The sequence below is a fragment of the Arachis hypogaea genome, chromosome 17, assembly GCF_003086295.3.
Source record: "Arachis hypogaea cultivar Tifrunner chromosome 17, arahy.Tifrunner.gnm2.J5K5, whole genome shotgun sequence".
In the NCBI taxonomy this organism is placed as follows: domain Eukaryota; kingdom Viridiplantae; phylum Streptophyta; class Magnoliopsida; order Fabales; family Fabaceae; genus Arachis; species Arachis hypogaea.
This window is the reverse complement of record NC_092052.1, coordinates 117605074-117613425: the sequence shown is the minus strand read 5'-3', so window position 1 is coordinate 117613425 and position 8352 is coordinate 117605074. Positions and strand designations below refer to the sequence as shown.

At 38.4% G+C, this 8352-nt stretch overlaps 1 non-coding gene across 1 annotated transcript; it reads right to left on the bottom strand.

Annotated features, from left to right (window-relative positions):
- Positions 1-5429: 5429 nt before the first annotated feature.
- Positions 5430-5537, bottom strand: LOC112768305 (small nucleolar RNA R71). Its single transcript, XR_003185741.1, has one exon. It is a non-coding gene; the product is annotated as a small nucleolar RNA R71 (small nucleolar RNA).
- Between the last annotated feature and the right edge of the window lie 2815 nt (positions 5538-8352).

Here is an 8352-nt window from a genome sequence, read left to right as displayed (position 1 = left end):
TGTCTATTGATTATGTATAATTTTAAATTCTTTTTAACATGTATTTTTTAAATATTTATGTTCTACGAAAATTGTTAATTTCTGTATGTATTGCTTTATGTAAAAGTATGAAATTTTTTCATCTAAATTGTTGTACTAAAAAAGTCATATATATACTCTTTCAATGTTATCAGAAATTAAAATGATTTAAATATTTTTAATTAGCGATCCAATTTATTATAAAACACTCATATATTTGTTAATAACATACAAACACTTTCATAATGAATATTTTTCATTAAACTTACCATACCCGTTGGTGCGCGACGAGAACGTGATCTCAACACTTCTTCACAACTCCGCGTAACTAACCAGCAAGTGCACTGGGTCGTCCAAGTGATAAACCTTATGTGAGTAAGGGTCGATCCCACGGAGATTGTCGGCTTGAAGCAAGCTATTGTCATCCTTGTAAATCTCAGTCAGGCGGATTCAAATGGTTATGAGGTTTTAACAATTAAAATATAAGTAAAATATAAAATAAGATAAAGTTACTTATGTAATTCACTTGTAGGAATTTCAGATAAGCGTATGGAGATGCTTTGTTGCTTCTGAACCTCTGCTTTCCTATTGCCTTCTTCCAACCATGCGTTACCTCCTTCCATGGCAAGCTGTATGATCCTCTCGGATGAAAACAAATCCATATGCGCTGTCACCACACGGCTAATCATCTGTCAGTTCCCACTAGCGTCGGAATAGGACCATTGTCCTTTTGCACACTGTTACTGCGCCCAACATTCGCAAGTTTGAAGCTCGTCACAGTCATCCCTTCCCAGATCCTACTCGGAATACCACAGACAAGGTTTAGACTTTCCGGATCTTAGGAATGCTGCCAATGGTTCTAGCCTATACCACGAAGATACTAATCTCACAGACTCAGTCCGTGTATTAGATATCCAAGAGAGTATACTCCAGCTGTCGTCCAATGACTACGTTGAACATCATGTAGATCGCTTTGTGGTTGTTAGGCACGCGATCTTGTCTAAGTGAGTAACGAAGATTGGGTGATTATCACGGGTCACCCCTTCATTCTGAATTAACTCAATTAAGAACAAGAGTATATCTTGGAGAAGATGTAGGTTTGAATTGAAGGAAAAACAGTAGTAATTGCATTAATTCATGAAGAACAGCAGAGCTCCACACCTTAATCTATGGGGTGTAAAAACTCCACCGTAGAAAATACCTAAGTGAAAAAGGTCTGGGCATGGCCGTGAGGCTGATGAGCGAATAATTTATACGCTTTTTGACATTGTTTTTAGTATGTTTTTAGTAGGATCTAGTTACTTTTAGGGATGTTTTCATTAGTTTTTATGTTAAATTCACATTTCTGGACTTTACTATGAGTTTGTGTGCTTTTCTGTGATTTCAGGTATTTTCTGGCTGAAATTGAGGGACTTGAGCAGAAATCAGATTCAGATGTTGAAAAAGGACTGCTGATGCTATTGGATTCTGACCTCCCTGCACTCAAAGTGGATTTTCTGGAGCTACAGAACTCGAAATGGCGCGCTTCCAATTGCGTTGGAAAGTAGACATCCAGGGCTTTCCATAAATATATAATAGTCCATACTTTGGCCAAGAATTGACGACGTAAACTGGCGTTCAACGCCAGCCTTCTGCCCAAATCTGGCGTCCAGCGCCAGAAAAGGATCCAAAACCAGAGTTGAACGCCCAAACTGGCACAGAAACTGGCGTTCAACTCCACAAATGGCCTCTTCACGTGGAACACTTAAGCTCAGCCCAAACACACACCAAGTGGGCCCCGGAAGTGGATTTATGCATCAATTACTTACTCATGTAAACCCTAGTGACTAGTTTATTATAAATAGGACCTCTTACTATTGTATTAGGCATCTTTTGATCATCTTAGGATCTTAGGATCATCTTTGGACGTCTGGTTCTTAGATCAGAGGGGCTGGCCATCTCGGCCATGCCTGGACCTTCACTTATGTATTTTCATACGGTAGAGTTTCTACACTCCATAGATTAAGGTGTGGAGCTCTGCTGTTCCTCAAAGATTAATGCAAAGTACTACTGTTTTCTATTCAATTCTTCTTATTTCGCTTTTAAGATATCCATTCGCACCCAAGAACGTGATGAAGGTGATGATTATGTGTGACGCTCATCATCCTTCTCCCTTATGAACGCGTGCCTGACAAACACTTCCGTTCTACATGAATTAAGCTAGAATGAATATCTCTTAGATCTCCTAACCAGAATCTTCGTGGCGTAAGCTAGAATGATGGCAGCATTCAAGAGAATCCGGAAGGTCTAAACCTTGTCTGTGGTATTCTGAGTAGGATTCAATGATTGAATGACTGTGACGAGCTTCAAACTCGCGAGTGCTGGGCGTTAGTGACAGACGCAAAAGGAGGGTGAATCCTATTCCAGCATGATCGAGAACCGACAGATGAATAGCCGTGCCGTGACAGGGTGCGTGAGCATATTATTCACTGAGAGGAGGGGATGTAGCCACTGACAACGGTGATGCCCTTGCATAAAGCCAGCCATGGAAAGGAGTAAGACTGATTGGATGAAGATAGCAGGAAAGCAGAGGTTCAGAGGAACGAAAAGCATCTCCATTCGCTTATCTGAAATTCCTACCAATGATTTACATAAGTATCTCTATCCCTATTTTATTATATACTATTCGAAAACACCATTATCAATTTATATCTGCCTGACTGAGATTTACAAGGTGACCATAGCTTGCTTCATACCAACAATCTCCGTGGGATTCGACCCTTACTCACGTAAGGTATTACTTGGACGACCCAGTGCACTTGCTGGTTAGTTGTATCGAAGTTGTGACAATTACGAAATAAGATCAGAGCACCAAGCTTTGGAGCCATTACCAGGATTTGTTCGAGCCTGGAGATCACAATTTCGTGCACCAAGTTTTTGGCGCCGTTGCCGGGGATTGTTTGAGTTTGGACAACTGACAGTTCATCTTGTTGCTCAGATTAGGTAATTTTCTTTTCGTTTTGTTTTCAAAAATTTTTCAAAAAAAAAAAATATTTTCAAAAATCTCTCATCTGTTTTCGAAAAAAATAAAAATATTTTCAAAAATTTTATTCAAGATTTTTAAGAATGAATTCTAGTGTTTCATGAAGCATGTGAAGCCTGGCTGGCTGTAAAGCCATGTCTAAATTCTTTTGGACTGAGGCTTGCAATTTGTTATCAAGAGCAAGCTAGTTGGAGCTAATCCACCTGCTACTGTTCCTGATCTACCTGCTGAAGCTTGGCTGGCCGTTGGCCATGTCTAGTGTTTTGGACTGGAGCTTTCTTTGAAAGCTTGGCTGGCTAGTGAGCCATGTCTAATTCCTGGACTGAAGCTTTAGACTAACATGGCAAGATTCCTGGAATTCATATTAAAAATTTTGGAATCCTTATTTTTCCTTTTTCTAAATAATTTTTCGAAAAATATAAAATAAAAATCCAAAAAAAAAAAATTTGAAAATCATAAAAATCAAAAATATTTTTGTGTTTCTTGTTTGAGTCTTGAGTCATATCATAAGTTTGGTGTCACTTGCATATGCATCTTGCATTTTTCGAAAATATCATGCATTCATAGTGTTCTTCATGATCTTCAAGTTGTTCTTGGTAAGTCTTCTTGTTTGATCTTGATGATTTCATGTTTTGTGTCTTTTCTTGTTTTTCATATGCATTCTTGAATCCTTAGTGCATAAGCATTAAAGAATTCTAAGTTTGGTGTCTTGCATGTTTTCTTTGCATTAAAAAATTTTTCAAAATATGTTCTTGATGTTCATCATGACATTCATAGTGTTCTTGGTGTTCATCTTGACATTCATAGCATTCTTGCATGCATTCATTGTTTTGATCTATAAATTTCATGCATTGCATATTTTTCATGTTTTTCATAAAAATTCAAAAATCAAAAAAATTATCTTTCCCTTTTTCTCTCATCAAATTCGAAAATTGAGTTGACTTTTTCAAAAATTTTTAAAAAATCAAATTGTTTCTTATGAGTCAAATCAAATTTTCAATTTGAAAATCTTATCTTTTTAAAAATCTTTTTCAAAAATCAAATCTTTTTCAAAATTCTTAGTTATTTTCGAAAATTCCAAAAAAATTTTTCAAAAATCTTTTTCTTATTTTTATCACAAATTTTCGAAAATAACATAATCAATTAATGTTTTGATTCAAAAATTTGAAGTTTGTTACTTGCTTGTTAAGAAAGATTCAAACTTTAAGTTCTAGAATCATATCTTGTGATTTCTTATGAATCAAGTCATTAATTGAGATTTTAAAAATCAAATCTTTTTCAAAACTAACTTCAATCATATCTTTTCAAAAATATCTTCTTATCTTATCTTTTTCAAAAATATCTTTTCAAAATATCTTTTCTAACTTCCTAACTTCTTATCTTTTTCAAAATTTGTTTCAACTAACTAACTAACTTTTTGTTTGTTTCTTATCTTTTTCAAAACTACCTAACTAACTCTCTCTCTCTCTATTTTCGAAAATATCTTCCCCCTTTTTCAAAATTTCTTTTTAATTAACTAATTATTTTTAATTTTTATTTTTGATTTCAAAAAAAAATTTTCGAAAAAAAAAATTAAAAAAAAAATTACTAAACATTTTTCAAAAACTATTTTCAAAAATCACTAACTCTTTTTCAAAATAATTTTCGAAAAATTTCCCTCCCCCATCTTACTCTATTTATTCATTCATATCCTAACATCTCATCTCACATCTCTTCCATTCGTACAGTTGCATTTCTTCCTTTACATCACATTCTTTGTCTCCCCCTTCTCTTCCACTCACAAAGGGATCCCTATACTGTGGTATAAAGGATCTCTATTATTATTATCATTTTTCTGGCCATTCTTCCTTGTCATATGAGCAGGAGCAAGGATAAGAACATTCTTGTGGAAGCAGATCCAGAACCTGAAAGGACTCTGAAGAGAAAATTAAGAGAAGCTAAAATACAACAATCCAGAGATAACCTTTCAGAAATTTTCAAACAGGCAGAGGAGATGGCAGCCGAAAATAATAATAATGCAAGGAGGATGCTTGGTGACTTTACTGCACCTAATTCCAATTTACATGGAAGAAGCATCTCCATTCCTGCCATTGGAGCAAACAACTTTGAGCTGAAACCTCAATTAGTTTCTCTGATGCAGCAGAACTGCAAGTTTCATGGACTTCCATCTGAAGATCCTTTTCAGTTCTTAACTGAATTCTTGCAGATATGTGATACTGTTAAGACTAATGGAGTAGATCCTGAAGTCTACAGGCTCATGCTTTTCCCTTTTGCTGTAAGAGACAGAGCTAGATTATGGTTGGATTCTCAACCTAAAGACAGCCTGAACTCTTGGGATAAGCTGGTCACGGCTTTCTTAGCCAAGTACTTTCCTCCTCAAAAGCTGAGCAAGCTTAGAGCTGATGTTCAAACCTTCAGACAGAAAGAAGGTGAATCTCTCTATGAAGCTTGGGAAAGATACAAACAGTTGACCAAAAAGTGTCCTTCTGACATGCTTTCAGAATGGACCATCCTGGATATATTCTATGATGGTTTATCTGAGCTATCAAAGATGTCACTGGACACTTCTGCAGGTGGATCCATTCACCTAAAGAAAATGCCTGCAGAAGCTCAAGAACTCATTGACATGGTTGCTAATAACCAGTTCATGTACACTTCTGAAAGGAATCCTGTAATCAATGGGACGCCTATGAAGAAGGGAGTTCTTGAGGTTGATACTCTGAATGCCATATTGGCTCAGAACAAAATATTGACTCAGCAAGTCAATATGATTTCTCAGAGTCTGCATGGAATGCAAGCTGCATCCAACAGTACTCAAGAGGCATCTTCTGAAGAGGAAGCCTATGATCCTGAGAACCCTGCAATAGCAGAGGTAAATTACTTAGGTGAACCTTATGGAAACACCTATAACTCAACATGGAGAAATCATCCAAATTTCTCATGGAAGGATCAAAAGCCTCAACAAGGCTTTAATAATGGTGGAAGAAACAGGTTTAGCAATAGCAAGCCTTTTCCATCATCAACTCAGCAACAGACAGAGAACTCTGAACAAAATGCTTCTAATTTAGCAAATCTAGTCTCTGATCTATCTAAGGCCACTGTAAGTTTCATGAATGAAACAAGGTCTTCCATTAGAAATCTGGAAGCACAAGTGGGCCAGCTGAGTAAAAGGATCACTGAAATCCCTCCTAGTACTCTCCCAAGCAATACAGAAGAGAACCCAAAAGGAGAGTGCAAGGCCATTGACATAAGCGCCATGGCCGAACCTCTGAGGAGAGGAGAGGACGTGAATCCCAAGGAGGAGGACCTCCTGGGACGTCCAGTGATCAATAAGGAGCTTCCCTCTGAGGAACCAAAGGACTCTGAGGCTCATCTAGAGACTATAGAGATCCCATTGAACCTCCTTATGCCCTTCATGAGCTCTGATGAGTATTCCTCTTCTGAAGAGAATGAGGATGTTACTGAAGAGCAAACTGCCAAGTTTCTTGGTGCAATCATGAAGCTGAATGCCAAATTATTTGGCATTGATGCTTGGGAAGTTGAACCTCCCTTGTTCATCAATGAACTAAGTGATCTGGATCAACTGACATTGCCTCAGAAGAGACAGGATCCTGGAAAGTTCATAATACCCTGTACCATAGGCACCATGCTCTTTAAGGCTCTGTGTGACCTTGGTTCAGGAATAAACCTCATGCCCCTCTCTGTAATAGAGAAACTGGGAATCTATGGGGTGCAAGCTGCTAAAATCTCACTAGAGATGGCAGACAGCTCAAGAAGACAGGCTTATGGACAAGTAGAAGATGTATTAGTAAAGGTTGAGGGCCTTTACATACCTACTGATTTCATAGTCCTGGATACTGGAAAGGAAGAGGATGAATCCATCATCCTAGGAAGACCTTTCCTGGCCACAGCAAGAGCTGTGATTGATGTTGACAGAGGTGAAATAGTCCTTCAATGGAATGAGAACTCCCTTGTATTCAAAACTCAAGGATCTCCCTCTGCAACCATGGAGAGGAAGCAGGAAAAGCTTCTCTCCAAGCAGAGTCAACCAGAGCCCCCACAGTCAAACTCTAAGTTTGGTGTTGGGAGGCCACAACCAAACTCTAAGTTTGGTGTTGAACTCCCATATCCAAACTCTAAGTTTGGTGTTGGAGAGTTTCAACAAAGCTCTGCACATCTGTGAGGCTCCATGAGAGCCCACTGTCAAGCTATTGACATTAAAGAAGCGCTTGTTGGGAGGCAACCCAATGTTTATCTAATTCTTATTTTTATTGTTTTTCATGTTTTCTTAGGTTCATGATCATGTGGAGTCACAAAATAAATATAAAAATTGAAAACGGAATCAAAAACAGCAGAAGAAAAATCACACCCTGGAGGAGCATCTGTCTGGCGTTCAAACGCCAGAACAGAGCATAGTTCTGGCGCTGAACGCCCAGAATAGGAGCATCCTGGCGCTGAACGCCCAGAACAAGCATGGTTCTGGCGTTCAACGCCAGAAATGGCAGCAAAGGGGCGTTGAACGCCCAAAATGGGCACCAACCTGGCGCTGAACGCCCAGAGTTGTGTGCAAGGGCATTTTGCATGCCTAAATTGGTGCAGGGATGTAAATGCCTTGACACCTCAGGATCTGTGGACCCCACAGTATCCCCACCTACCTCATCATCTCTCTTCCCATTCATGATCATCCCTTCTACTTTCCATTTACCACTCACATCCATACACCCACTACCTTCAAAATTCAACATCTCTCTCTCTCCCACCCAATCCCACCCGTATGGCCGAATACACACTCCCATCCATCTCCTCCATATCTTCTTCTTATTCTTCTATTCTTTCTTCTTTTGCTCGAGGGCGAGCAACATTCTAAGTTTGGTGTGGTAAAAGCATAGCTTTTTTGTTTTTTTCCATAACCATTGATGGCACCTAAGGCCAGAGAAACCTCTAGAAAGAGGAAAGGGAAGACAAAAGCTTCCATCAAGGGTCTATAGCTCAGTGGTAGAACATTTGACTGCAAATCAAGAGATCCCTGAGATACCTCAGGGGATACATTTTCTTCCACACAATTATTGGAAGCAACTAAGGGTGGAACATCAAGAGCACTCCATCATCCTTCATGAAATAAGAGAAGATCAAAAAGCAATGAGAGAGGAGCAACAAAGACAAGGAAGAGACATAGAAGAGCTCAAGGACATCACTAAGGTGGATTCATTCCTTGTTCTTATTTTCTCTGTTTTTCGTTTTCTATGTTATGTGCTTATCTATGTTTGTGTCTTCATTACATGATCATTAGTAGTAATAACTATGTCTTAAAG